This window comes from Corapipo altera, unplaced genomic scaffold (assembly GCF_003945725.1).
Source record: "Corapipo altera isolate COAL_440 unplaced genomic scaffold, ASM394572v1 61411, whole genome shotgun sequence".
Lineage (NCBI taxonomy): Eukaryota > Metazoa > Chordata > Aves > Passeriformes > Pipridae > Corapipo > Corapipo altera.
The window spans coordinates 15,306,801-15,333,876 of record NW_020884875.1 but is presented as its reverse complement, the minus strand read 5'-3'; the positions used below and the strand labels follow the sequence as shown (position 1 = coordinate 15,333,876).

Sequence of the window (27,076 nt, the reverse complement as noted above, 5' to 3'; positions counted from 1 at the left end):
CTGTGGGACTCAGTTCTGGTCAATGCATCATGTTTTGCTAGATGTTGGTATAACCACATGGTGATTATTTTCTGGTATCACTTTTATCAACTCAGAGTGCTTATTTTTTCTGTCAATTAAAGACTGTTTCAATTTGGGTTTGATATTTTCTTAACATTGTTTTTCGGGCTATATGGCAGCTTTATGAATACTCAGCTCTTGAGAATTAACACTCGTAATTATGAAGTTCAGGATCATAAGTGAATCATTTTAAAGATGTCACTGTGGTAGGAAATTTTTTCGAGAGCTGTTTCTGCATGAATCTTGAAATGTAATGTTCCATGAAGCAGTGTTCTTGATTCAAAGAGTGGTTATAAATAATTTCCCACTGTCTCTTTTCCCCCTCTTTGATTGCTTCCTATTGGTCATCAAGTGGCACAAGCTCAAGGAAAAGATGACAGCATGCCTTTTTGGTCCATTTCTATAAATACTTTCAAACAAAGTTAAATTTCTTTGGCTCTTTATTATATTTTTTTACTGTTTAACATTTGCAGAATTACCTCCAAGGTTAATCAGGTGTTAACATCAAGCAATACCCCTTTTCTTCAAGGTCTGTCCTACTGCCAGTAGGTGTCTTTTCCTAGTAATGGTCAGATTTCTGTTTTAAGAAATTGCAGCTATGCAAACAAGCTTATCTGGGCCAACTATAAAAAATCATTGATTCTAATTAGGAGTTGTCACATAACAGAAAAAGACAATGCACCTTTTGTTCCATAAAAAGCCTACTTTGCCTGCTTGCAAAAATGCGTGGATTTCTTTCCAGTGACTTTACATAATTGGTATGACAAAGCTTCATTCCTGTGATCTTACAGTTTCCAAATGACTCAGACATATGTGTCCAACTTTGTTTAAGTTATTTGATGGTAATCTGTTGCAGAAGTTGGTACATGGCATGAGCGTGAGGTCTACTTTGTTTGTCTAAAGGAATGGGGTATGGGTAAACCGAGTTAACGAATGTTTATGTTGAGACTGCTGAAATTATTGAGCGCCCATTTTTAAAAGTGAGCTACTGTTGAGAAACAAGATTGCTCAGTTCTGACTGGGGCACAAGGACTCTAGGGTTTTGAATGCCTGGATAAATGTGGTCTGAATCCATTGTATAAATTACCAATGTGAGTTGTGACACTCATTTTATGTCTGCACCGGTGAAGCAGGTCCAGTATCACATAACTTGTCAAGAAGACATACAGATTGAGCAAATACTGTAGAAATCATTATAACTGATAGCTCTGCAGGCACAGCGACTGGAAATATGCAACATCTCCCCTTTTAAACTCAGAGTGTTAAAGTCAGTTAAATGAATCTGTATAAAGCCTGGGTTGGCAACATGATGTTTCAGTGAATCAACGGAGAGTTTAGTTCCAAATTAAAAGCAAGCCATCTGCAAGATTGCTCATCTGCTTTAATTGTGAGAATGTTCTCAAAAATCTGTCATGCGGATTTGTGAGAGCTGACATTCCCTCTGAAGGCAGAGGTCTGCTGCTTCTAGTTTTGGTTGTCGATAGTAGCTGAAGGGCCACTGAATGCAACACTAACCTTGAATACTCAGTCTGAATCATCACACATCTTGAGAAATGGTGGTGACTTCTTTGGATCCTCATCTCCCATCTTCCTTCAGTTATCCACGTTGAAAAGCTTTGGAGTAAATTTTTTCCTTTCTTCTATGCTTATCAGAGCAAGATGCATAGTGGTCATATGTTTTAGAGAGCAGAAATAAGCTCATCATAGCAGGTTCTGTTTCCTAGTATTAGTTCTTACACTGCTTTCATCATAGTAGTATGTGGGTGCTTTTTTTCCCCCCATTATGAAAGGAGAGATGGATTACTGAATCCATCATCATGACTTTTGCAGCTGAAGTAAGGGTAAAATATTAACATCCTACTGTTTTATGCTGTATTTTGCTGGTATGACAAACCCTCCAATGCCATCAAGCAAAAGTGGTATTTTTTGGTATATGGTATATTTGCTGGTCAGCAAGGAAATGGTATCCTGACCAGTCTTTGAACCTGAGGGAGACAGAGAAGACTGCAGGTAGCTGAATATAGAGAATTCTAGATTCACAGAATCACAGAGTGTTCTGAGTTGGAACGGACCCACAACTTTTAAGTGAATGGCTCATAGAAGGATTGAAGGCACAATCTCGCTGTTATTAGAACTAGACTCTAACCAACTGAGTTAATCTCAGGATTACTCACAGGGAAGGAGGACTGTGTTCATCCAGCCCCTGGATGAACATGGCAGTGAAGTTCTGATGCAATTTTATGTCAAAGATATTAGGAGTAGTTGAAGAAGAAGAAAAGGTGGAAATGAACTGCTTTGGTAAGGATGAATAACCACGATAAATTGTTGCAGTGAAAATACAGTCTTTATAAAGGAAGGAGGGTGAGACAAATGGTGCTCTGTTTGTAGTCCCAGTAAATGAGAAAAAAGAGTGGGTCGTCCATCTCTCAGGCCTTGAGATAATGGTTTTTCCTTCAATAGTATGTAATATAACTGAGAAGCGTGAGGCCTTTTGTGGCTCAGAGCACACAAGGCAAGGTTGCAGCAGACTGAGGCAGCTGCATGTTCCTTGTAGAGGTAATGGGGGAATCATGTCTCAGATGTGGATACAGAGAGCATGTCTAGCAGTGTAGGGATATTGAACATTCTGTAACAGACTGTGCTGGTGACAGAGACTGGAAACAAATACTGTGGTGTGTCTTAGACAAGCTGCTGCCTGAATGTTTTATTTCTTGCTGCTGCTACTTTTTTCACTAGAAGATGGATGGAAGGACATCGTTGAGTAGTATAACTTTGATATGTTGTCACATGGAAAGGAAAAATATTAGGCTACCAGGCTTTATATCATATGTGATGAAGACATTACACAGGTTTTGGGCATTCTTATTTTATGCACACTTAGAAGTTGCATTTTTTTTCTCAATTTTTAACCTTTATAGACAGGATTCAATCACTTTTTTATGAGTGATGAATATTTTTATTCAGTTTTTGTGAAATTCTGTGTGGGGGGAGCAGTCCACAACACTAATCATGGATATGTCTTATTTGAATCTATTCTGGCATGTATCTAGAAAGCTCAGAGTTTAGGCAGAGTCAACTCACTTCTGTCTGTTTAAGGTTGCACAGATAGAATGTTAGTGATCCTCAGAGCCTACCTCGATGAACTAGTGACATGAGCCATACAAACAGCAAGGTAATCTATAAAGTTCTGAAGGAAATAAAAAACACAGGTATACTCTTTTACCTTTAGAGTGACTCTGGGAAAGATACCAGAAATCTCCTGTTGATGTTCTAGAATCTGACTCATTGCTGCGCTGTGGATTTTGTATATATACCCTATGGTGCTATGTATTCCATGAGTTTTCATTTTTACTGAAAGCCTTTTCTTTTAAAAAAACCCAAACTATCTTTAAAAATCCCTTTGTGTAGGAAGAGTAGGCTGAGTTAAATAGCTTGAACTGTTTCAATTTTTGAATGGTACTTATGGTTCTTCGCATTAACTCATAGAGTATTTTGACTTGCTTGGCCAGTAGACTTTCTAGAAACCGCATGTTTTTACTTGTGAAATTATAAGCGTAGACAAAATACAATTTCTAATAATGAAATGGGGACCTATTTGACTAACAGATAGGCTTTTCTTTTAAAAAATACTTTTACTTGAGTTCCAGAAAAATAGTTGTCCATTCTGTAAATTCACAGTAATTTCATGTTTTCAATGTCATGATGTGATATAACATTGTGTGCTTGCTGTCACATTCTCCTCCCCAGCCACCACTTCCAAAACCAATGCAGAGGGAGAAAATAATTTAAGTGTGTTATTTCAAGTTACACAGGAAGTTGTGAAGTATTCAACCTGTGTAGAAAAGAGCAGGCACTTTTTCTTTTCGCCTTTTTTTCTTTTTTTAGTGTTCTCATTTATATTAGCCTGCAGGATAAGATAAAATGCTCTGTTCTGAGGTTCTGTCTTCTGATTCTAGTCATACCAGATCTGCTAGCAACTTTTGATCATCTGAGTTATTGATATGAATACCAGAAGAACAGATTCTTAAGTTAGAAAAAATATTGTAGTTTTCTTCATTTACAAGATTTTGTAGTGTGAGAAGATGAGCTAATCCACAGCATTAAATTTCAAATGATTGTATTACTGGAGATTTGCATGTTACTGGCCTCCCACAAAACCACAGTAAATCGTAATTTCTAAACACTTAGTCTGCTAGAGCTCCTCAGTTCAGACATGCATTTTATTTTGCATTTGGAGTAGGCTGGTTATGTACATATGGTACACAACAACTCAACTAATAAGTAGTAACTTGTGAAGTGTTGGTACCTTGATGGCTTTCAAGTGTACCTATTGACTGTGTATAAGAAGGAACTGTCAGAACTGTAAAACATCCTGTGTGGATTTGAATAGGCCTGATCTTTAATATATTTGGTGATGTTTGTGGATCACAGAATCACAGGATGGGTCAGGTTGAAAGGGACCCTGGCTGGTCATCTGGTTCAGCCTCCCTGCCCAGGCAGGATCATCCCAGAGCACATGGCACAGGATTGTGTCCGGACAGTTCTTGAATATCTCCAATGAGGGAGACTCCACAACTTCTCTGGACAATCTGTTCCAGTGCTCAGTCACCCATAGAGTAAAGAAGTTCTTCATCATGTTCAAGCGGAACTTCCTGTGTATCAATTTCTACCTTTTCCCTCTTGACCTATTGCTTCGTACCACTGAGAAGAGCCTGGCTCTGTCCTCTTGGCACCCCGCCTTCAGACACTTCTGGAGTGTATTATAATTGATAGAAAAAACCAATTGTCAAAAACTGGGTATATTTTTAACTAGTTAGTTGTGACCTGAATTCCATTAAATTTATACATTGGTTCCTATGGTCCAGAAACTTAATCTTGCTATAAATCAACTGTTTGATTATGTGTAAGAGCTTTGCAACCAAGCTGAGAAATGAGATGCAAGGGTAGGAAAGCAACAAAGAGCTTGATCACTGTCCTTGCATCAAAGATACTCAGGGTGTTTTTGCTGTATTTTCTGTGGGGCATTGAGCACTTCACAGAGAAATACCTGTCCTACTGTCTTTGAAGATGGCCTCCTTGGAAAAATGTCGTTAGCATCTGGAACAACTTCCAGGTGATATATTCAGGAGGTCAGGTGGATTTTAGCATGCCATTGTTTCATTATTCTAGGAGAGTTAGTGAGATGCATCTTGACAAGCGTGCATGGGTATAGTACATGGCCCATACATCTGTCTCCCAGGGGATCCATCCTAGGAAATGTGGAGTTAGTCCTACAAGTGCACATGTAGAAGAGTCCAGAGCTAGTTGCAAATCACATGCTTATGTAAAGAAGCTGTTTGAGACCTGTTTTGATTAGTTTTGTGTCCTATCATGTATGAAACGACATATATAAACACACGTTTGATTTTTGAGAACTGCATTTTCTGATGGCTCAATTTTTGTTTGTTATAAATAGCTCTTCATAAATTACTTCTAGTGCAAAACATGCTGGGTCTATTTTGCTGCCTGTTAGAACAGCAAACAAAATATCTCAGTCTCAGCTACTTGATAAGTTTATGGTTTACATGGTTTGTGGTAATAAAAATATGATAGCCTTAGTGTGATGTTTCAGAATATTCACAGGTCAGAAAGGATCACAAGTTTTTCTCTCATCTTTTGCATAATTGTACTATCTGACATACAGTACAATTGGATGGCAGACCATGAGTTAGATTGCTAGAGGTGTATTGCAAAATAATGCAGGTTTGGGCCACTACAAACAGCTAAGTTGCAAGACTAATTCTTTCAAAGAAATAACAGATTTCTTTCAAGAAACTTGGATGATTCAGAAATATTTGAACAGAAATCAAAACACAAGCATCACCATACTGTGCAAGAATAGCTAAAGCCGACTCTGCTAGAGCTGTAAACAACAGCTAAACTGGCTAAACTTGCATTGAAATTCCAACTGGCAACGGGATACATACATTTTAAATAAAGCAAAATAACAGAGAAGCATATGCTATCTTGTAATTTCACTTTTTCTGATAAAAACTGCTGTTACTGCTTAACATAATTTATTTTTATACTAATTTCAGAGTATCTGCTGAACACTCTTCATTTTATTAGGATATTAAACATATATTTTCCTTTTCCTTAATCTAAAGTCTGTCATCAGTGATACAATAGTGCTCTTAAACATGGATGCTTTTCCAGCACTGCTGTACAAGCCCATCAAATGCTAACCTGCTTTTAAAATGCATTTTTCAGTTAGTTGTAAGTAGAATGAAATGCCTCTGTGTTTCAAGGGCTGATAACCATTCAAAGAGAGAACAAAACTGATTTCTCACTTTGAGCAGGAGACCATCGATGGGAATGACAGCAGAATGGAGAAGTGGCTTCTCCTCTCCTGCCAGTGTAGAATGGTAACTACAAAACTTGGCTGACTTTGGAGTAGTATTGATTGATGACTTTTTTAAAAGGCATGCATGCATTGTGTTTTGTCTGTTGAAAGAAATGCTATAAAGGCCTTAGTTTGCAGTCAATTAATCTCCTAGAGTAATTTGTTTGCCTGATTCTGTTGCCAGATGCGCTATCCAGGTACAAGCCACTTTTTGTAGTGGATAAAGAGACTTAATTCATAAAGGAATTTATTATGTCTCTCTGCTGTAAAGTACATTGATCTTGCTCATGGAAAATGTTAGTACTTTCTCCTTTGTTTGAACTGTACCTCTATTTTTTCAGTAATTGTCGTCTGTGACTTAGATCTCGTTAGGATTATGCCAAGGTCACTGAATGGCATGTCAGCTTAATTACAGTGGCTTTCAAGCTGAACAGTTCTGACTCACAAATAGGAATTCTCAGTTAGGTAAATGAACAATCTGAAATCTCAAACTATGTGCCATGCAATGCTTAGGTCCTTGCAGTAAGATGCTGATTGAAGACTGTATTCCTTTGCTCCAGTAAACAGCAGCTAAATTCAAAAAGCCCTTGACTTGAAACAGAACTGAGCACCCCAAGGGTTGGCCATAAGTTGCATTTTTTAGCTGTCTTATTTTAAACAGATTAAAAATGGAGTTAGTTATCCCTGTGTTATCCCAGTTGAAAAGCTGTATTACACTAGTGGTAGGTGTGAGACATCTGGTACCCTAAAGGAGAGGTGTCTGTTAACAACAGAGTGACTTGTCCATTGCGAACAGTGAAGTATTAAATAGTTCTAAGCACTCCACAGGAGGCAAAAAATTGAGGTCCATCTGTCAGGTTAGAAGTCCAGTTCTTAAGGAAAGGCATAAACAGCCTGCACTCTTTTACCTCAGAAGTTTCCATGTGTTGAAAACCATCTTATAATTTTGTCAGGGTATGTGTTTTTGCTTCAAAATCTTAGATCTTTCTGCAGCTGGATGATGCAACCCACGTAAGAATTCTGTTTGCAATGAGAGGCAGCTCCCATTTTTAGTGATCTCCCTTTCTTTTTGTACTCTATGTTTTACTGAACTGACATCCACATATCTTATAAATCAGACTGCCATTTTCTTCTGTAACATAATTGACTTTATTTTGCACTTCAGAGGTCTTTTGCAGTGGTGCTTATCTACACAGACGTCAGGTGCATCTAATAAAAAATGTCAGAATACAGAGGAAAGCAGAATACAGCAGGAAACAGAATCTTTTTTCATACATCCCAAGTAGATACATCAAGAACATTTATCATTTATGCTTATAGTCACTGTTTATTCATATTTGATCAGAATTAACTCAGATGTTTTTAAATACAGGCACAACAAGACAAAAAGACATTTTTCCAGTTAAAAAAATGGAAGTGTACCTTTCATGTTGTCCCTAAATTTAAAATAAGTGTCTGAGAAGCATCTGTTGGCAATAAACATAGTCAGTTCTAATGGCCAGACCTAGGTAATGATCAAGGGTAGAGTTGATTGCCATGATCAGGTGTGGTCCAAATCAAAGAGGCCAAGAAATGCACTCTTTCAAAAACCTTGTCAAGAGCATCTGGCATCCCTTGGTTCAAACCTGCAGTCTGAGGAACCTAGACTGCATATTTGATCAGGGCTAGACTGGAAACCTAAGTAGTCCATGAATAAATAGTTAAAAAGCAATGACTAGAACAGAGCACTAAGGACCAGAGATTCCTACCAATACAGGATAAAGACTGGTGCAGGGCAAACAGGCATTAGGACTGAACAGTGAAAGATGATCTCAGCTGTATCTTAGGGGGACTGTCCTGGTTGTTCCAGGCTACTCTGCCAGCTTTACAGGCTTGCCCTTAATATCCTGGAATATTGATTTATGGAAGCACAGAAGTTGCCAGGTGTATCTTGATTATTTTATTTAAGTTGAATTCTTCTTGATCAAAAAAGAAACACTGACATGTGGCATTGTGTAATTGATTGTCTGACTGAGACAGATAAAGTGCTGACGGAGAAAAGAACTTCCTGAGAGGCTCTTAAGTTTTCTGGCAAAGCTGTCACCTTGGCCTCAGTTTCTCAGCATGTCTGAGAATTGGGCTTTGCTGCAGTGGTTTGCCATCTCTTAAGTGCCTAGTTTGGGGAGAGTGAAGGAACTCTACAGGTAATTTGCCTGACCTGTTTCTCGGAATGGTATGTACACATTTGTGCATTCTGTATGATGTATACAGTAACATGCTGTAAGTATAATACTGAACATAATAAAAATACTGGACCATTTTAATGGAGGGAGAAGGATAAGATGGGTAGGTCCAGGATTCTTTAACATTTCATTTGTTTAATTCTCAGTAATTAAACTCCTAGGCTGACTATGGAATGGAAAAGAAAGATTGCAAAGTAGAAGTACTGTGTCCTTAAATTTAAAATGCACATGGCTGTTGATCAGATTTTTAAAATACAAAAATTTTTCCCGTTAGTTTGAGCTGTGAGTTCTGAGCTTTTCCTACGAAATCATCAATAAAATGAACCACTAGCATGCGAGTCATTGCAGTCTCTTTTAGCAAGATACTATGGCTTGATTTAATTTTCTATGGAATTAGATTGATAGATGAAAAATCTCACAGTTACTTCAATACAAATTAAGTAGCTAAACTTCTAGTTAGTGCATCAGATATGAATGGTTATTACCGAGTGTATTTTGCTGTGGTTGACTGGGCAATTGACAACAGCAGTGCTTGCATGTAGAATGATGATGGTTGACCCTAATCAGCTTGTACAATTCATTGTGACCTGATGGTTCCTGGGACAGTGATCAAAGTTCTGTGAATCTTTCTAATGCAAAGAGTTATTCATTATACTCCTCAGCACATTCTTTGAGAGATTTGTCAGAAGATTTGGAATTTCTTTAATAAACCTGAAGCACGTAGAATAACCACCAGTCACAGGTGGTAGCCTGGTTTTTTTTTCAGACTAATTTAGTTTTCAGGCTAATGTTCCATAGAGATATGGGGTATCTTCATTACTGTGTGTAGTAGTCTAGCTTTAAAAAAAAAATATGTTCAAACCTTGGTATCTGAGGAGTATCTTTCTGTGGAGTACATTGTGCAAAGGTATTTAAGAGGCAAGGAGAAGTAGCCAGTATTCATTACTGTTTTCCTCCTCAGTGTTTCTGAGTCAGTGTTATGAAATATTAAGACAGGGACGAACATTGCTTAAGACATAAATCTGACGTCTCTGAAGTATTGTCAGTACACCATTCAGTTGCACATGTTTACTTCCATAATTTGCCATCTGCATAAATGGAATAATTTAGGGCTCAATATGCAAGTGATGCAAAGAACAGGATATATAATTTTTCAAAATCTCTTCCAGATTTTTAAGTACAGGAATTGGCCAAACACCAAGCAGCACCAGATTATGTCACTTCAAGGGAAGATTTGCCTCATATCACTGCAAAAGTTGGGTAAAATTAGATGAGTTTTTAGCATACACCAACTTCTCCGTCACTGTTAGAATTTTATATTCCAAGTGAATATAGAGTACGATCTCTCCTAGGAGACATGGGGAAAGAAAGTCTTTCAAATAAAACTTTGAAGTTTTATTCATGTGGGCAAAACCAATGACACTACAGCTCCACTACATACAAAATAGTTCAGTCCTGCTGTCACAGCTGCTCCTTAAACTCTGAAGGCAGCAGTCTTCTCTGTGGAAAAAAAGACTCAGAAAAGAGGTCTGTGGTCCTTGGTAAACTCAGGGAAGTCTTGCAAGTGCAGCTGCCTTGAATGAGCTGTAAACAGTACAAAATTTGCACCCAGAAGTCATAATCTGTCTCTTTGGTACTACTTAAGTTTCTGGGAGTGGTTTTGTCCTGCAGACTGTAACAAGTCTACTCTCTGCAAAGACTTTTTTTGTGTACCTCACTACCAAAACAACAACAACCAAGGTATGTTGTCTTCAAGGTGAAAACTTGCTCACGTGCTTGAAAGAGCTTGAAGACAATGTTAATAGTGCCATCTGGTGACATTTCATATAACCCTATGCTATTTTTGAGACTATGCTATATTTTAACATGATTTATTTTTTTTTAGTCTTGTATAGGAGGGCGTTTTCTGTTATGTTAATAAAATAACATGGACTAGATCCTCAAACCTCTTTCTCTATTTAGTCTCATGAAGTGCTTTTGAGTCGATTTTCTCGGCTTGAAGGCAGTTTTTTAGACATGATAAGAGGACCATGGGATTCTCCACTGTAGGAGGGATCTTGAACAGTATCAACTGACAACTGCTATTAAAAAAACCTGGAGCTACCTAAAACAACACAAAACAAAAGCTGCTTTTTTTGCTAAAGTATTCTGTCCTTTACTTCTGCTGATACCTGGTTAAGTGATGTATTAGGTATATGAGGAGGAAGCTACGGAACAAACACTTTACTCTGGTAGGATACATCAGTAGAGATGCATATGTAATCACATGCTTCTAAGATAATAAACTGGAAAATTTGCAATGTGAATGAAGCCACAACATGAAATTAAAAACAGATAAACTGAGAACCTGTGTGCTTTTAGCATATTTTTTTTTTGCTAATGTGGCCAGCAAATGTACCTATTGGCTTCAGAAGGTCTTAGTTAAGTTGGCAGCAGCATCAAGATTAATGTCTGCAATTGTACTGTAAAGTAGAGAGAAGCTAGAAATGCCTGAAAGCAGCAAAAAGAAGACTGTTGAATTGCATTCCTTAATGACTAACATGTCTTTTTTTTTTTTTTTTAAAGGGAACAAACTGAGTTACATTTCCAGAATGCTGAGTGTGTTGTATGCTCTAATGGTCTAAAAAACCGCACTTTAACATCTGAAGGCAAAAGAGCATGACAATCTTAAAGCATAGAAGGCTGTGGAAGTTAAGCCTTGTCTTTATACATCTCCAGGATTTAAAATTTTTACTCTCCTTAAGTGCATAAGTTTTTACCATGTTGTGAACAGACCTCTTACTGTTAACATTCAAAGTGAAAATGGTTAACAAGGATTTTTAGTGAGATCAAGAGTTCAGCTGACGTGCAGCTGATGTGTTGAGTTCTGAGTAAGCACTGTCTCTGTGATACAGGCATGATTCACAGGTGTGAAGCAATGCAGCAGACTCTTGAATGAGTAAACAAAGTATTTTAAGGACCACAGGACAAAAGAGACGTATCTCTTTTTTTGGTGAGAGGGACTTAGTTTTAAGACAGGGTGAAGTAAAAACAGTCTGTTACATAATCAACCATATCATGGGGACTTTTATATTTTATGTAGTTAAACTTTGAACCAATAATTTATGAATAATTGAAATATCCCTTACAGAAAGTTATTTAATCTTGAAAACCTCAGGAAGGAGGAATCAGTAGTTATGCTGGTAACTCATTTGCATGGTTAATTAAACTTACATCTTAAAAGATGTGTCCTTTTTCTAATTTTTATTTGTATAGTTTCAGCTTTTGATTAGTTGGTTAATGGTTTTTTTACTAGATCAATCAATTAAGTACTAAATCAGGTGTCCTTTAAATAATAAGTAAAAAGTTCTAAGAATATAAGACCAAACAGTAAGCATTGTGTTACTAGTCCTGTATGATGTAACTGTAGAAGAATACTTTTCATGCTTGCTCAAATGGAGATATAAAATAATTAAATATGTGGGATACAGTCTGTTATTAAAAGGAGTGTTTCAGTTTTCTGTGTTCAGTCACCACAGACATTAATGTCTGATTCTCTTTACTTACAGTAGTATTCTTCTGAAAATATAACACCTGTCTAAATATCATCTTTTAAGCATGGTTTAACAATGTTTTATCATTACCTAAAAGATAAAGTTAAAATCTGATAACTTTAAAATACTTTGGCCTCTGAAACAATAAAATAAATTTTGAATGTTCAAGAAAAAGCTAGATGATCCTGAGATGTACTTGGTAAATGTGTCAAAGATGCCACAGACTGTGTTACTGACAGCTATTGGGGGCTGTTTTCCTTCAGACTGTTTACGTTTTTGACAGCATAGAAGCAAGCTCTAAATGCTCCTGTTGAACTCATTCACTTCTTGTAGAAGGTTGGTGCTGTACCATGACAGGAGATGGGATTTATCGGAAGGACAGGGTCCTTGTCTGCTTTCCTTTAGCATCCTGTTAGTGGTGTTAGGTTAGTTTCTGTACAAGTCTTGCCAAGGCAGGCTGCCTGTGAGTTGCCTAGATCAGCACAGGCCCTAGTTACCTTCAGGGTTTCTTGATGACTTTCCCTGTATCAGTCCCAGTATGTTTCTAAAGATGTATACTGTATCCATTGAGCACTAAATTGTAGTGCTCTACTTGTATTCTCCTTCGCTACCTTTTCACTTGCCAGCTAGTTTATCTGCGGCTGCCGTGGTACTTGCATCCATAAGCACTGTGAATGTGTTTGACCCAGTGATGTGACTGGTATTCACTCATTTTAAACTCCTTCTGTATAACTGATATCATGAAGCAGAAAGCAGGTGTATCATTCTGTTCCTTTTTATATCCTCTTGGATTGTGAGAACAGAATTTACAGCCACATTCTTTGGGTACCAGGGTACCTAAAGGGCAGGGCAGGGGCATTTTTCAGTGCTTAGTGCAAAGATGGTAAAAGTAACATCAACAAACCCTTCTGTGGGAAAGTGAGCCTTGACCCTTTCACATCTTTGCTGTGGCACTTATTCACTGTTGTGAGTCAGTGTTAGGTAGCAAATAGAACAAAAAATATGCCATGAGGAATTATACTTTTTTAAAAAGTATAATGTATGCTTTCGCTTCTAAAGTGAATTTGGAAATCAAAGGGAAAAATTATTTATTTATAAGATTATTTAGATTCATTTCCCCTTTGATTTCTAACTACAACACTGACATTGAATGTATTTTGCAGACGTATTTTTTACTTAAATTATAAGTTAATGGACTACATATAATTTACTTAGAAAATCAGCATTAATAATTCCCTATACTCAAGAAATCACTAATTGTGTATTGTGTTTTTCAGGATGCCAGTCTAAATGCAGGTGGTGGACCCATTATGCTTTAAAAACCAGGACTTGCTCAACTGGTGTTCAGGTGGTGCTGTGAACTTTTTAAACATTAGCGTTTCCTTATTCTATTCTCACATACATGAGAGAAGTTGTCAGGGTCAGAAAATTAACATTCAAGGTCTAATATTTGAAAGTTTATCCCCATGTGTATTTTTACCAGATATAAACCTCAGCCATATTTTGGATACTCTAAAATGTCTACACTGAACACCGAAGTGTTTTATAATTGTACATCTTTAGTTTGTTTCCTTATACATATTGGAAAGTACTGGCAGCACAAGGAAAGGAGAGGTTTAACATTACTGCATATCAAAGTATTCAGTAACAATAAATACGAAGACCACTGCCATACATGTCAACAAACTGAGAAGCGTAATTGTGAATGAATGAACAGGCACTTTTATAGAGCCTCTTAAGTTCTCAGATCAGGTGTTTAGCCATTGATTCCACAGAGCTGAGATTTCAGCTTGGACCACTGCTTGGTATTTCTAACGTGTGCAGTAAACTGACACACACCCCACCAGTTTTGCCACACTGGTTCAGGAAAAAGATCACTCTAATAAACTCCGGTTCTCAAATTCGAGGGGCTGTGATGCTTTGCACTTGCGACACTGTGCCAGTGTTGATGGTGAACTGCATTTCTGTCCTTGGGCTCTGTGATGGTCTGTGCACCAGCCATGCTGTCCACGTTGGACCACTGCAGAATGGTGTGCTCCTTGCGGCTGCAAACTTCATACTGCTGCAGATTACTTCTGGTCCTCAGAAGATAGATGCAGATTCCCAGAGAAAGCCAAACATTTTCTTAGTTGTGTGTAGCACTGTGTCACATCCACAGCTACCTGAACTCCCATACACACTTCCAAAATACAGAGACTGGGAAATAGACTCCCAAAGAGCCACGTTTTTTAAGCATACTCCAATCTTGCATTCTCTTCCCAGCCAGCAAAGACCATACTTACGATGATCTTCTCCTGTTCACCTGAGTTAAATTGTGTGATACTGGTAAGTAGCTATTTCTACTTGCTGGACAAAGTATAAGATTTTTTAACTTCTTAATAAATATACATTTCTTTAGTAAAACAAATACAATCAGCTGTCAGTGACTGTTCAGAAGAGGTTAACGAAGCAGCTAGGTTTCTTTCCCTATCTCTTTTTGTGCTCCACTGTATCAGGTGTGTGTGGTTTTGTGCACGTGTGTATGTGCATGCTGCCACCCCCCAGTTCTTAGTTTTCAAAGTGGCTCCTGGCTGCCTCCCAGGAAGCTGAAGACACGTTACTGTTGTTCAGGTGTACTTTTGTAGGATGTATGATCAGGTCTGTGTAGTGAAAATGTTAATTTCTTAAACATCAGATATAAATTTTTTTTCTTTGTTAGATTTGTCCATCAAATTTGAATTCATTACTGCTACTGTTAGAAGTAAACTGGGAGATGTTTTAGCTTTTTCCCATCTAGAGAATTTTTCAAACTGTCCTCTAATGAAATTACTATTTTGTTTGTGTGAAAGTACCTTGCTTCAACGTTATCTCATTGAATGGGGAAGTAATGTTAATACAAGTAATCAATATATGTCATAGACCTGCTGATATTGCACACAGTTGAGCAAATACTAAAAAAAAAAAATAAACAAAATTTCACATTATTTATACTGTCATTCCGGAAAAGGCTAACAAGTTTCCTAACCAGTTTGTCCCTGACCCCTGTGTGGTGTGTGATTTTGTAGGGGAAGAGCATGAATGCCCTGCTGTTTTATGCAAACCCTGTCTAAAAGACCAACACACCTGTAATCCCAGAATGACACAGGCCTAGTGAATGCAGAAAGAACATTTAAAAGTATGGAGCATCAGTTGTATTCTATTTCTTCCTAAAATGTGGTAACAGGATACTCTGAGAGATGTACTCAAATTTTTGCAGGCCACATCAGTCTCTTTTTCCTATCTACAGCTGATTCTGGTGTCCATAATGCTTCCCCAGCTTCTTCTGGCTGATACAGGTGAGCGAAAACACATTCTGTAGAAGAGGATTCAGATGGGATTCGGGTGGTGGTTTTTTTTAGGTTTGAGAAGATTTTGACTTCATTTGTGCAGTTTCTGAACTATTTATGGATATTTGAGAATATATCCTGTAATTATTTTTAGAATATTGGTCTCTGCTAGCACATGGAAGTGATTGTGGCTCGTGCATAAAATTTGTCATTTGGAGAAGTCAGAGCATAGTTTTCCAGTATTATGTATGGGAATGGTTTGCTACACATCATACAAATCGCATCTTTAACTGTGCACAACCATAGATAAAAACTTCTTCTGAGCTGGTTAATTTCCAGGCTGCCCTGATAACACGTAAGGCACTAATTACAGACATACTTTTACTTCTGTGGTAGGACCCACTGCTTGGCAAAATTGTTGGTGTTGCAAAAATGATTGATATACTGTAGACATCAGTTATCACCTGATACTGATACACCTACAGTGTATTTTTCAGGGAACATTTTCATTAAAAAAAACACACAGAAAACTTTCAGCTTCAGTTGTTCATTTACGTACATACCTGCAGATGTGCCGATAGGGTTTGGTACTACAGAAATGCAGCTGTTGATGAGAATTTATAACTCTCTACTGTATCTAGAAGAAATGGAGTCTTTTTCCCTGCTGGAAAGAGAAAAGTAGAAGCCAAAGGAGTCAAAAAGGGTGAGAGAATATGATTTAATCAATAAAAAGATAAGGTTTTCTGAAGGTAACTGAGCTTTCCTGACTCAAAGCCCTCTAGGAAACCAGTGTAGTCTTTGGATTGATCAGATGAAACAGTTTTACAGTCACGTCTGAAAGAAATGAATAATGAATATGTCAGAGAAGGAATGACTCTCTTTCCTCCTAAAGGAAGCTAGTTCAAGCATGAGGAGACAGTAAAATAAATATGATAAAATTCATCGGTGATTGGAATATACCTAGTATTGTGGGAAATACAGTATTTTACAGTGTCTGTTTCTTATTTTCCACAATGAGATTTCTGCTTTCTGTATGGATTTTTTTTTTTAATAAAATAAATGGTTATTCTGTTCCCTGAATGAGGAAGAGGGTCTGGTTCTTCAAAAAGTAACATCAGAGAGTTGTCAGGAAATATTTCTTGAGTTATTTCTGCCATTAAAGTAAACTTTTTATAGAAGCTAAATGCCATATCTGGTTCTCAAAGATGATCTTAAAGATCATCTAATTTCAAATCCTTTTCCATGGGCAGGGAAGTTTCCACTACACCACAGTATTCAGAGCCCCATCCAGCCTGGTCATGAACACTTCTGGGGATGGGAAGTCCACAGCCTCTCTGGGTAGCCTGTTCCAGTGCCCAACCATTCTCACAGCAAAGAATTTCTTCCTAGTGTCTAAACATTCCCTGCTTCAGTTTAAGGCCATTCTTTCTTGTCCTGTCCCTACATACCCTTGTAAAAAGTTTGTCTCCAGCCTTCCTGTAGGCTCCCTTCAGGTACTGGAAGGTGCTATAAGGTCTCCCTGGAGCCTTTTCTTCTCCAGGCTAAACAGTCCCAAGTGTCTCAGCTTGTCCTTATAGCAGAGGTGCTCCAGACTCCTGCTCAACTTAGTGACCCTCCTCTGGATTCACTCCAACAGGCCAACATCTTTCTTGTGTTGGTGGCCCCAGAGCTGAATACAGTACTCCAAGTGAGGTCTCACAAGAGCAGTAAAAGCAAAACAGTAAAACCAAAATACAAAATACAGCAAAATACAGCTACTCCAGCTCATGGAGTAGCCAAATACAGATTTGTGTGTAAAAAATGGGGCTTTCTGATCAGAATATGCCTTTTTTTTTTTTGTAAAAAATTCAAGGGATGCCTTTTTTTAAAAAAACTTTTTTTTAAAGTCTGTTCAATACAGTGCTATTACCTTGATGAATGTATCCCAAAAATTATTCTAATAGGATCTAATCGCTTTTACTTTTCATCATTATTTCCTTTGTAAATAGATGCTTCATGTAAGACATGAGTAAATGGCTAAGCATCTCACTTCATCAGACATTATCTCTTCCGTAACAACTTTTTCCAGTTTTCCTAACTGTTTATTTAGTTGTAAACCTCTACTGACTCATGTAATTAGAGGTTTCCATGAGTGTTGACAAAAGTAATCTTTATTACTTGGTAACAAGCTCTTTTGAACTTCAGAAGAAACAATCACTGAAGGAATAATATTTGTGGAATGTCAAAATGGAAGATGACCATATTAATCACCTCAACAGAAAATAATCTTGCCCATAATTACATTATGAGACATCTCTTAATCTACATGATTTATTAAATCTCACTTTCAGATTTGGATAGCCAAGAATAGTTTTCAAGGCTTTTGTCTATCCCCACAGTCCTGTAGTTACTAATAATGCTCCAGTTGCTGTTGTTTTTACCCAGGGATCTTAGCACCAGCAGTTTTAGGCTTCCACTTCCCCAGACTCCATAAAACATGGTTAGTGTAGCTGGAAAGCAGACTGGATTTAGGAGGGAACCAGTTAGCTTTTGGGCTGAATTGTGTGGTAATCAGTCTGGGTGAGTGCTGCGAGTCTGAATGAGTGAGTGCCCAGGCTCCTGGTAAATTAATATTCTGTATTTCCATTTAAAGTGAAGCAGAATTTTTTCTATTTTCAAGTGCACACAGCAATGTACCAGCCTGTCAGCAATAATAGAAACTATACTAAAGTTTGTAAAAATCAAGTCACTCTGTGTATGGCTTGGGATGTAAAATCTCCAAAGCCTGATTTCCATTTTCTCAGGAGTAAGTTAGGGATATCTGCACAGAAGTCTGTGTCTCAGCAGGGGCGCTCAGTTGTTATATAAGCAAAATTTGTCTGTATACCCTTGCTCGTGCCTGAATTGTATTTGAAGAATTGCTTTTTCTAATTTTCACTGAAGTCTGTATTACCAAAATTATATTACATTTTAAAGAGTGAAAGGAGGGGTCAGAAGGCTGTAAACATGAGAGGACTATGCGTTTGTTTCTCAGTGTGATTTGAAAGTAATCCACAGATCCTTCTACCATATTAGACTTTTCTTATTGGTTTATTTAAATTTTGAACACTGTCTCAAATTTGAATATATTTATAATGTATCAGTCAAATTTCAAATAAATTTAAAATATACCCCTAAAAATATGTTCTGAACAGCAACATCATGTGTAAATAAAAACAATAGTGATAGTATTCCTAAGCTAAATAAAGATGTACGCTTTGACCTTTCTCCAAAGCAAGTAAAAAAGTACAGTGAATGATTCTTGAAGGTCCTTTTGGATCACTGTTAGTAGATGAATCTTTCCTTTCAAACCTGTTTATCATTTTTATTTGCCTATGTAACTTCAAATTTGCAGTTGTTAGAAACCAGAGCTCTTGTATTACACAGGTGCTGATGAAACCTGCCATGAGGATGTGGGCTCTGTCATACAGGTCTTTGCATTTGTTCTTGCCCTGTTGAATTTCTGCACTGTATGGGTGGAGATTGTCTCTCCTCAGCAAGTTGTTTAGGCTCTCCAAATTCAGTGGAGGGAGACACACAGGCAGACACAAACATTTCTGAGGGGGCGATTCATCTGATCCGAAACCAGTCACTGGCTGGGACATCTTGAGCTTTCTGCAGTGTCTCTGCTAACTTTTTCCATCAAAAGGTGGGTAGAGGCGATGCTGACTGCCATTAACTGTTAACTTTTTAAGGTTGCCTGTTGCTATAGTTTTGTGTGATCATGATACAAAAATATTTATTCACAGGACACTGCTCTTACTCTGCCCACAGACTCTTGTAACCTCTTAATCTTGCTACTAATGGGTCAGTCTTCTAGCACAGGAACAGAACAGCTAAGGGGAAGAGAGTCCTTAACATGTGCTTTTTCTATTCTAGACCCTTGCTCATCTAACAGAGTTCCCATCCAAGCTGAGATAAAAACACTCACACATGGATTTTCTCTCCCATCTTTTCTTGATCCTTGTTAATGGATAGTGTGATGCAGCCATTACTACTTTGTGGCTGCTGCCAGCTCGTAAAACTTGTTTCATACTAATTAGAACATCAGATTTAGAGTGCTGGAAAGCTCAGACCAGCATTTATGCTTTTGTGATGTCTGCCGTCACTTGCAACAAGGGCCGATCCGGGGAAAGCTGCAGCATAATGTGAGGCTTTACAGCTCATCCCAAGGCTTATTCTGTGATTTGGACTTGCTCTGTGGAGAGGGTCACAAAGGGGACATACAACCCGTACTGACCAGTTGGTTTTATACTTCTTAGTGGTAACTGAATGGGGACTTGCCTCATTAAAAGGCATGAACTCCTGCAGAACTGGGTAAACATCCAGCTCCTCGAACTAAGGGCTTGACAGTCCCATATCCTTTATAGTGCAGAAAAGGGATCAATAACTGCAGAGAGTCACAGAATACTTTGGCTTGTTTTATAAGAAGGTTTCTGACTTGAATTGTATTTCCTGTCTTAGAAATGTGGAAGAAGAAAAATTAAGTTAAAATGTGAAATAAGAATTGAGATGAAAAGGAAGATTAACTTACATTAGTCCTAAAAAGTTAAAAGTTAAAGCTGGAAGTTAAAAGTTTGAGATCAAAATCTTGAAATAGAGAAAATTAAGATTTTTATATCCAAGAAAGATTTTCTATAATTAAATAAATGCTGAAACCAGATAGGTTTTTTTTGAACTTTAAGTAATTCAGAAAAAAAAAATTAATAGTTTCCAACTGTCCAATCAGTATTTTAAAGGTAATTTTCCCCTCTTAAAAATTTTCTGATAAGTTGGTTATAAATTGCCATTTTTCAGGTATAATTTCATTGTTTAATGTATATACTTTTTGCAAGTGTGTGGATGCGTGGGTGTGTGGGTGGGTGTGTTTGGAGGCTTATGGGTTTAGTTTAGGATTTTTCCAGGGTCATTTCTGGTAAGTTAACTGTAACAGAGTTTTTAATCACTATACTCAGTTCAGATGTAAAAAGTTTTCTCTACATGAAGACATCAAAATCTCTGTTAAAAACTGTGTGTAAGGTATTTTGTGCAATTGCAATTCCTTCTGAGTTGAGGGAGATGATTATTAGCTTAAACAACTTCTGTAGTCTCATATCTTTGTGTACTTTTTGGTGTCCACCTGCATTTTTAGCTCAGGTGAAGGTACATATTGACATGGAAGGACACGTGTGGAAGATAATTTTTTGTAGAACTGGGAATTTTTACTTTGGGTAGAAATACCTAAGAGTTCTGTTGCTTGTAGGTGGGGAAACAGCCCAGTTATGCTATTCTTGGTATCACTTTGTCTAAACATATTTTAATCTTTGACTATTGGTCCATGCAAACTAGTCAACATACGAAAGTTTTCTGGTTTTTATACATCTCTAGACCTGTCTTGCTTTGTGTGGTAAATATTTGCAGTTTAATTTAAACATAGCTTCTTCATTTTTATTGCAGTGGTAATTAGTACCTCATTCACAGGACTGGGTTTATTTTCTGTCTGTTACTGTGTAATTAAATAACCAGAGAGTTAACTCCTAAGCCTGACTCCTGAAATGTCAACTTTAAGTAATGCAATGGAGGAAACGGTAGGAGGGAAGGTGCTTCTCTTTTATGGATTGGAAATGCTGTGTCACCTTTCGGTGCAGCTATGAGGTATTTACTCAAGAGTCACAGACCACTGTTAGAAGGCAGGTCTTTATCTATTACAGACAGAGGGTCAGACACAAATGGTCCAGAACCGGAAGAAGAAACCCTATTGGCATCAGGGTCCTCAAAATCCTTGGTAAACTACTACCTGGCTTTGGGCAGATCCATAAGCATACAGTTTCTTGAAGTCCCATAGACACCTGCATTTCTGCTTGTGGATGTGCAGATATTTGGTGTTGACAGAGCTGTGTGACTCAGCCTAGTTTTCATTCTTGAATTCCAGTCAGGTCCATAAAATAGTTGTCCTTCTGTCTGTTCCTTGAGGGCTCAACCAAGCTGGCATTTTTGGTAATACCAATCATATCTGCGTAAGAGTCTGATGGAAAACATGATGGTAGAGGCTGCTTTGGCTTACTTCATTTCCCTGTGCAGTGCATGCAACACAAGAAGTCCAGAATTTAGCAATGTAATTGTTAAGGTATTTATGTCCCTGATTGAATTTAGTACTAAGTGACTTCCTCAGTCTCCAACAAAATTTAGCAATGTAATTGTTAAGATATTTATGTCCCTGATTGAATTTAGTACTAAATGACTTCCTCGGTCTCCGGTAATGTTTTATTTGTGAGGCTAGAGTTGATGAGATTTTGACTTTTGACCTGTGATCTCAATATCCAATCATGTTGTCTCTGACAAACTGTTCGGATTCAGCTAAGGACTATTTCTGCTAAGGAAAAAAAATGCTACAGAAGATCTGAGATCTGATTATTTTTAATTGATTAAATGCACTAGTCTGTCTGATTTACGGTCTTTATGACAGATGGTCAAATTGTTGCAAGTAAAATGCATGAAAAACAGCTATTCAAAGATAGCATGATTCTTTATTGCCTAGGCTAAGGTATTTCTGTCAGATGCACATAGTCCTACTAAGAGATTATGTGACTTTGAAACGCTCAGAGAAACACTGTTTGAATGGCAGTGTATTTCCTGAAGAGTGAGGAAAAGCTCTCATCTGTATCTTCATCTTGCTATTTCTTCAACAATAGAAATATTGCTTGTTGAGAAATGTAGCTGCAGATGATACATCAGAAAATGTCCTGAGCTTCATTGTTCACCACAGAGAAAGAAATCAATCCTTCCAGTGTTCAAGTGTTTCTGAGTGGTGGTTGTGTTATGTGACCATCTGCCATCTGGCGATGGGATTTTAATGGCTTTGAACAATGATGTAGTCATCAAAAACCTCAAGGAACATGACAAATAATGAGTGGCAGTATTCTCCAGTGTTTCACTTAGTAAGAAGAGAGTGATTTAGCACAGCCTTTTGCGGGAGTTTTAAAGTATGGACAGAACCACATGCCTCAGAAAGGATGGTCTGCGCTTAAATTGGGGGCTGCAGTATAATGTGCAAGCCCACATTGTAATCTTCTCCCTGCATTTTGCTGTCTCTTTACAGAATACGTAAGCACTGATTTATTTAGCAAGGCTTATTTTGATCATCCAACTCCCCTCTGTTCAGTCCCTTGAGCACTGAAAAAACAAGACACAACAAGAGACCTTTACCTTATATATTTTGTACGGAAGGGTAGAATGACATGCTAATTAGAAAATTAATTTCCTGAGTCTCAGGGTTAACAGTTACTCACAGATCTGCTAACAGAGTACCTGTTCCTGGGGATTTAACCTGTGAACAGCATCACAGAAGCACAAATGCATGCTTCTGACTTAATTATATTCTGGCCATTGTGAGAGGAGAGAGGCCAAGCAGCAGGTAGCAGTGGGCCAGGTGATAATGGGAGGGGAAGGAGGAAGGGAATCCTTCCTAGCAAGACACGAGGAAGAAGATGCTAGAGCAATCATCTCTGGGAGTCTCCTGCTGTGGACAGAGATGCCATAGGATGGGCTGAGATCAGTGCAAGTAAACACAGTAGTGAGCACAGATGCTGGTGCACCTTGGCTGAGCAAAACTGCAGTTTGATGGCTGCACAGCTGTGCCCTTTAGGTAATGATGCATTAGAATTCTTAAAGTTTGTAGCATATAGATTGTTAGTCTATCTGTATAGTTTCTAACACTTGGGAAAGGCAGTTAATTGAAACTCCTTTCTCATGCTCCGTATCAAATTCCTGAAATTATTCCAGTTTGGTTTCATGTCTGCTCCAGGGAAAAGGCCTTAGCGAGTATGTTGTTTGGGACATTTACCTAGAAAAACATCATTGTAGACAAAGCAACCTAGAAGGCCCATAGACCTTGGAGAAGCTCCAAAGAAGGGATGAGACGTGCATGACGTGAGGATGGTGAAGATGAGGAGGAAAGGGGTCCTGAGACCTCCGACTAAATTCCAGAAGGGTGTGCCGAGGGGTGGACCTTTGGGAGGTTCTAGGGGGCGGATAACTTTTGGATTGGACACATCCATTAGATAGAATAATTAATTGGAGCTATAAAATTGTGAAAGCCCAATACTGTATTGTACACTATTGTACACATTTTGTTTGTAGTGTACCTTAAAGCACTTTAATTAAAGACTACTATCTAATCTATATTAATATTGTCCAGAAAGTTCTTTTCTTCCATTTTAGGCAGTAGTTAAATGGGAAATTATCCTTGTTCCCAGCGAAAAATTGAATATGATCCTAGAACATTGATCCCAGAATATTTCTCCCAAGTGCACCTGGGGTTTTCCCGTGAAACAGGAAGAGGTGGTTGAAAGCAATACCTGGATGGAACATAACTTGAGCTGAGGCCTGTATTCAGCTATTTATGGGGTGGGGAGTGATTTTCGTTTTCTAGTTAGCTCTACAAACACATCTTGTTTGACTTAATTTGTTATCTAATATGTGCTGAACTGTACACCTTAGCAAAAAGTACAGATCAGTAATTTGCTACCTACACGCAAGGAGTTGAGCATTAGATATTTAATAGCAGGGATGTTCATTAAAATCAAGATAAACTGGTGAAGACTAGTCACAAAGTGTGCCTTATTGGATGCTGTTGAAATTGCAAACTAACCCAAAACTTGACTTCTTCAGCACATTTATAAATTGTGAGCATAGTGCATTAACTTTATCCCTCGCGCCCTGTCTAGGATTCTGGAAAATTACTCTTACGTTTGTTTTAGAACTATGGGTTCTAGAGGTTGAGTATTTCCTTATGTCTATCAGGAATCTAAAAAGTCTTCATGGATCATGAGCCTCATAAGTACATCTCTGTCCCACAAGTAAACAGAGTAATGAAATATTCAGGTTCAGACTTAATGCCAGAGTTGGAGAGAACTGTGGTGGTGTAACAGCGACATGTAGCAGTGCATTCCCTTTTTTATGTGGAATTTGTTTCCTCATCAAGACAGCAGCTTCTTAAGGCTTCTCTTATAGGTTTTTGTTGGTGTTCTTTTCATGTAGGATAAACCAGCATCATGCAAAACTTAGCGAATACTTACTTTTTCAGTGCTTGATTGCAATTTCTATAGGACCTACTATTTAACCTATTTTGCGGTCCAGTAAGTCATCACAGTGCTTCTAAGCTCTGGGATCCTGACATTTGCTTTTCCTTAGCGAAGCTTGCACAGGTGGAAAAAAATGCTGTGAGTCTGGGCACAGCAGAGCCATGCAACCTCTCCAGATCACTCCTCCTGGAAACTAGATTTAGGCAGGGAAATCTGAATCGGAGAGTGTTTCTTACATCTACATCTTTGCCAAATATAGTCAGTGGTTAAACTAGTGTTTTGGTCCATACCTATATCGGGGTAAGGGCCTGTACTTAAGTCAGGGATGGGGGCTGTCTGTCTGCTGTTTGATCCCTCCTGTTGACTTCCAAGGTTTCCAGGCCAGAACTATCTTCTTAGTCATGTTCACTGCCAGACATAACCTACAGCAGCACAGTTGCTATGATTAACCTACTCACAATTTGTGGCTGAGATGACAGAGCTTGTAGCCAGTGTACACTGTAGCCAGTGTAACTAGACCCAGAAATGTAACTTAAAAGCCAAGAGTACATATTCTTTACAGAAGCAATTCAGTACAAACCCCCTTATGGTCTATATCAGATCACTGTGGATTATACAGTTTTGCTGAACAGCTGCACCTCGAGCTTAGATGAAACACCTAAAATTCAGTAAATTTAAATGTTTTTAAAGTGTTAAACATTTTTTTTTTTTCTCACAGGTATAATAACTTTGTAGAGAATAGTTTCAAACTAAAAGTGGAAAAATACTGGAAACAGTGTACATACAACTGGGAGAAAAAAGGGGGTTCCACATAAGCATGTAGTCAGACCTGCTTATTCTTGTGAAAAATTTGTTTGGGCTAGCTGGCCTTACCTGACTGTTTTTTTCTGTAATGTTTCTGAGCAGCCTGGTTGAAGCGTGAGATACAGGGCCAATGTTCAAAATATGTTCAGCATACATGGCTGAAACACATCCTTTCTGAAATAGCCTTTTCTATTCTCCCATCAGTGGTTTTTTTAAACCAAAATGTAGTAGTAACCAAATGACTGTAGTTAGCCCATGCCTGGACTTGAAGGCTATATTCAGGTTCCTGCAGGGAAGCATGGTTCAGAGATGAAGCTGAGAGAGGCAGTGTCGTGCAGCCTCCCCATTGCAGCTGGGGCAATCTGAGCTGCTCCTGGAGTGCCCCATGGCTTCTCATCATTTTAGAGGACTCAGATATGTCTTTGTCCTTCACAGTCGCATTTGAGATTTGATTTTTTAAAAAGACAAAAACATCCAAACAGTGGAAAATAGAACTTAGATATTTTGAACATCTGATTCACTTCAGGGAAACCAGTGCTCCTCTGCTTTGCTCACAGGGTTGCTGAAGGGGGGATATCAAGCTTGTAGTCACAGGCTGAGGCAGCACCCCAGGGATCACAAGAGGCTGGGTCCCCTCCTGGAGCCCTGTCACCACATCCTCACACCTTGGTTATTTTTTTCCCTTTGTATATTCATGCTAATTGTGTTCCATGTCTCTTTCCCAGGTGAAGAATTACAGTATTATGGCTGAATGGCTGCTTCAGTCATTCTTGGACTTTTTTTTTTTTTTAAATAAGCTTTGTTCTAGTCCTGTCAGTTTTCTAAACTAACTTTATTAGCATTCGCTATAAGCTCTTTTCCATGTATGCCTTTATGTCTGGACTAGTCTGATAAGACTGTCTTGAAGATCTGCAGTTCTTTCTTTAATCCATGATCTGCTGTGATTCTGATTTCCACTGACATTTTTCTTTAACCTTTGAGAAATGCTGTACTGAGGCTGGACTCCTGTTCAGTTTACATTGGAGCAAATAATTATTTAATTCTCTAGAAAATTACAGCTTCTTGAGCTTTGAATTACCATTGTAATATATTTGAGGTTCTAATGTTTAATATGTGGGCCTCTTGATATTTGAGTACATAAAAATTTTAGGTTAGTTGAACCTCACAGGTGGAGGTTCTCCTCTTATACATGAGATAAGTTGTCTCCTGAGCTGTGTGTGTCCATGGTTTGCAGAGGATTGTGTTTAGGGCTGTTGGATATATATATGGACTCTTACCTCGCTGAACCATGATATACTGATTTCAGCTGTAAGCTGTTTACCATAAATGATAGATGCTACTTAGCAGCAGTCAGCTTCAGGTTCAGCATCTTTTTACTTCTCATGGTGTGATTCACAAGGTAATATAATATGTAAAAAGTACCTGAGTCAAGCCTCTAGTAGCACAGTTTTAGCCACACTCATGAAGTAGTCAGGAACAAGATATTACTTTGTATGGGAACTGCAGTGTAGAATATGGGACTTTAAACCTTGCAGTTTAATCTCAACAGTGTCATTGTCAGTGCTGGACTTCAGCTGGAGACACTCTTGGGGCAGGGCTTGTGGGTGGCACCTGTGTTTGACCAAGGAGCAACAAGGAGGAAGATGAAAAAAATTAAGCTTTTACACTTTCAGTCTTTGTGCTTATGGAA

The 27,076-nt window shown here is 38.1% G+C and overlaps 1 protein-coding gene across 6 annotated transcripts in view; it reads left to right on the top strand.

Moving 5' to 3' along the window:
• Positions 1–27,076, top strand: part of GLIS3 (GLIS family zinc finger 3) — a 181,186-nt gene that overhangs the window by 51,750 nt on the left and 102,360 nt on the right. The window lies entirely within an intron of this gene.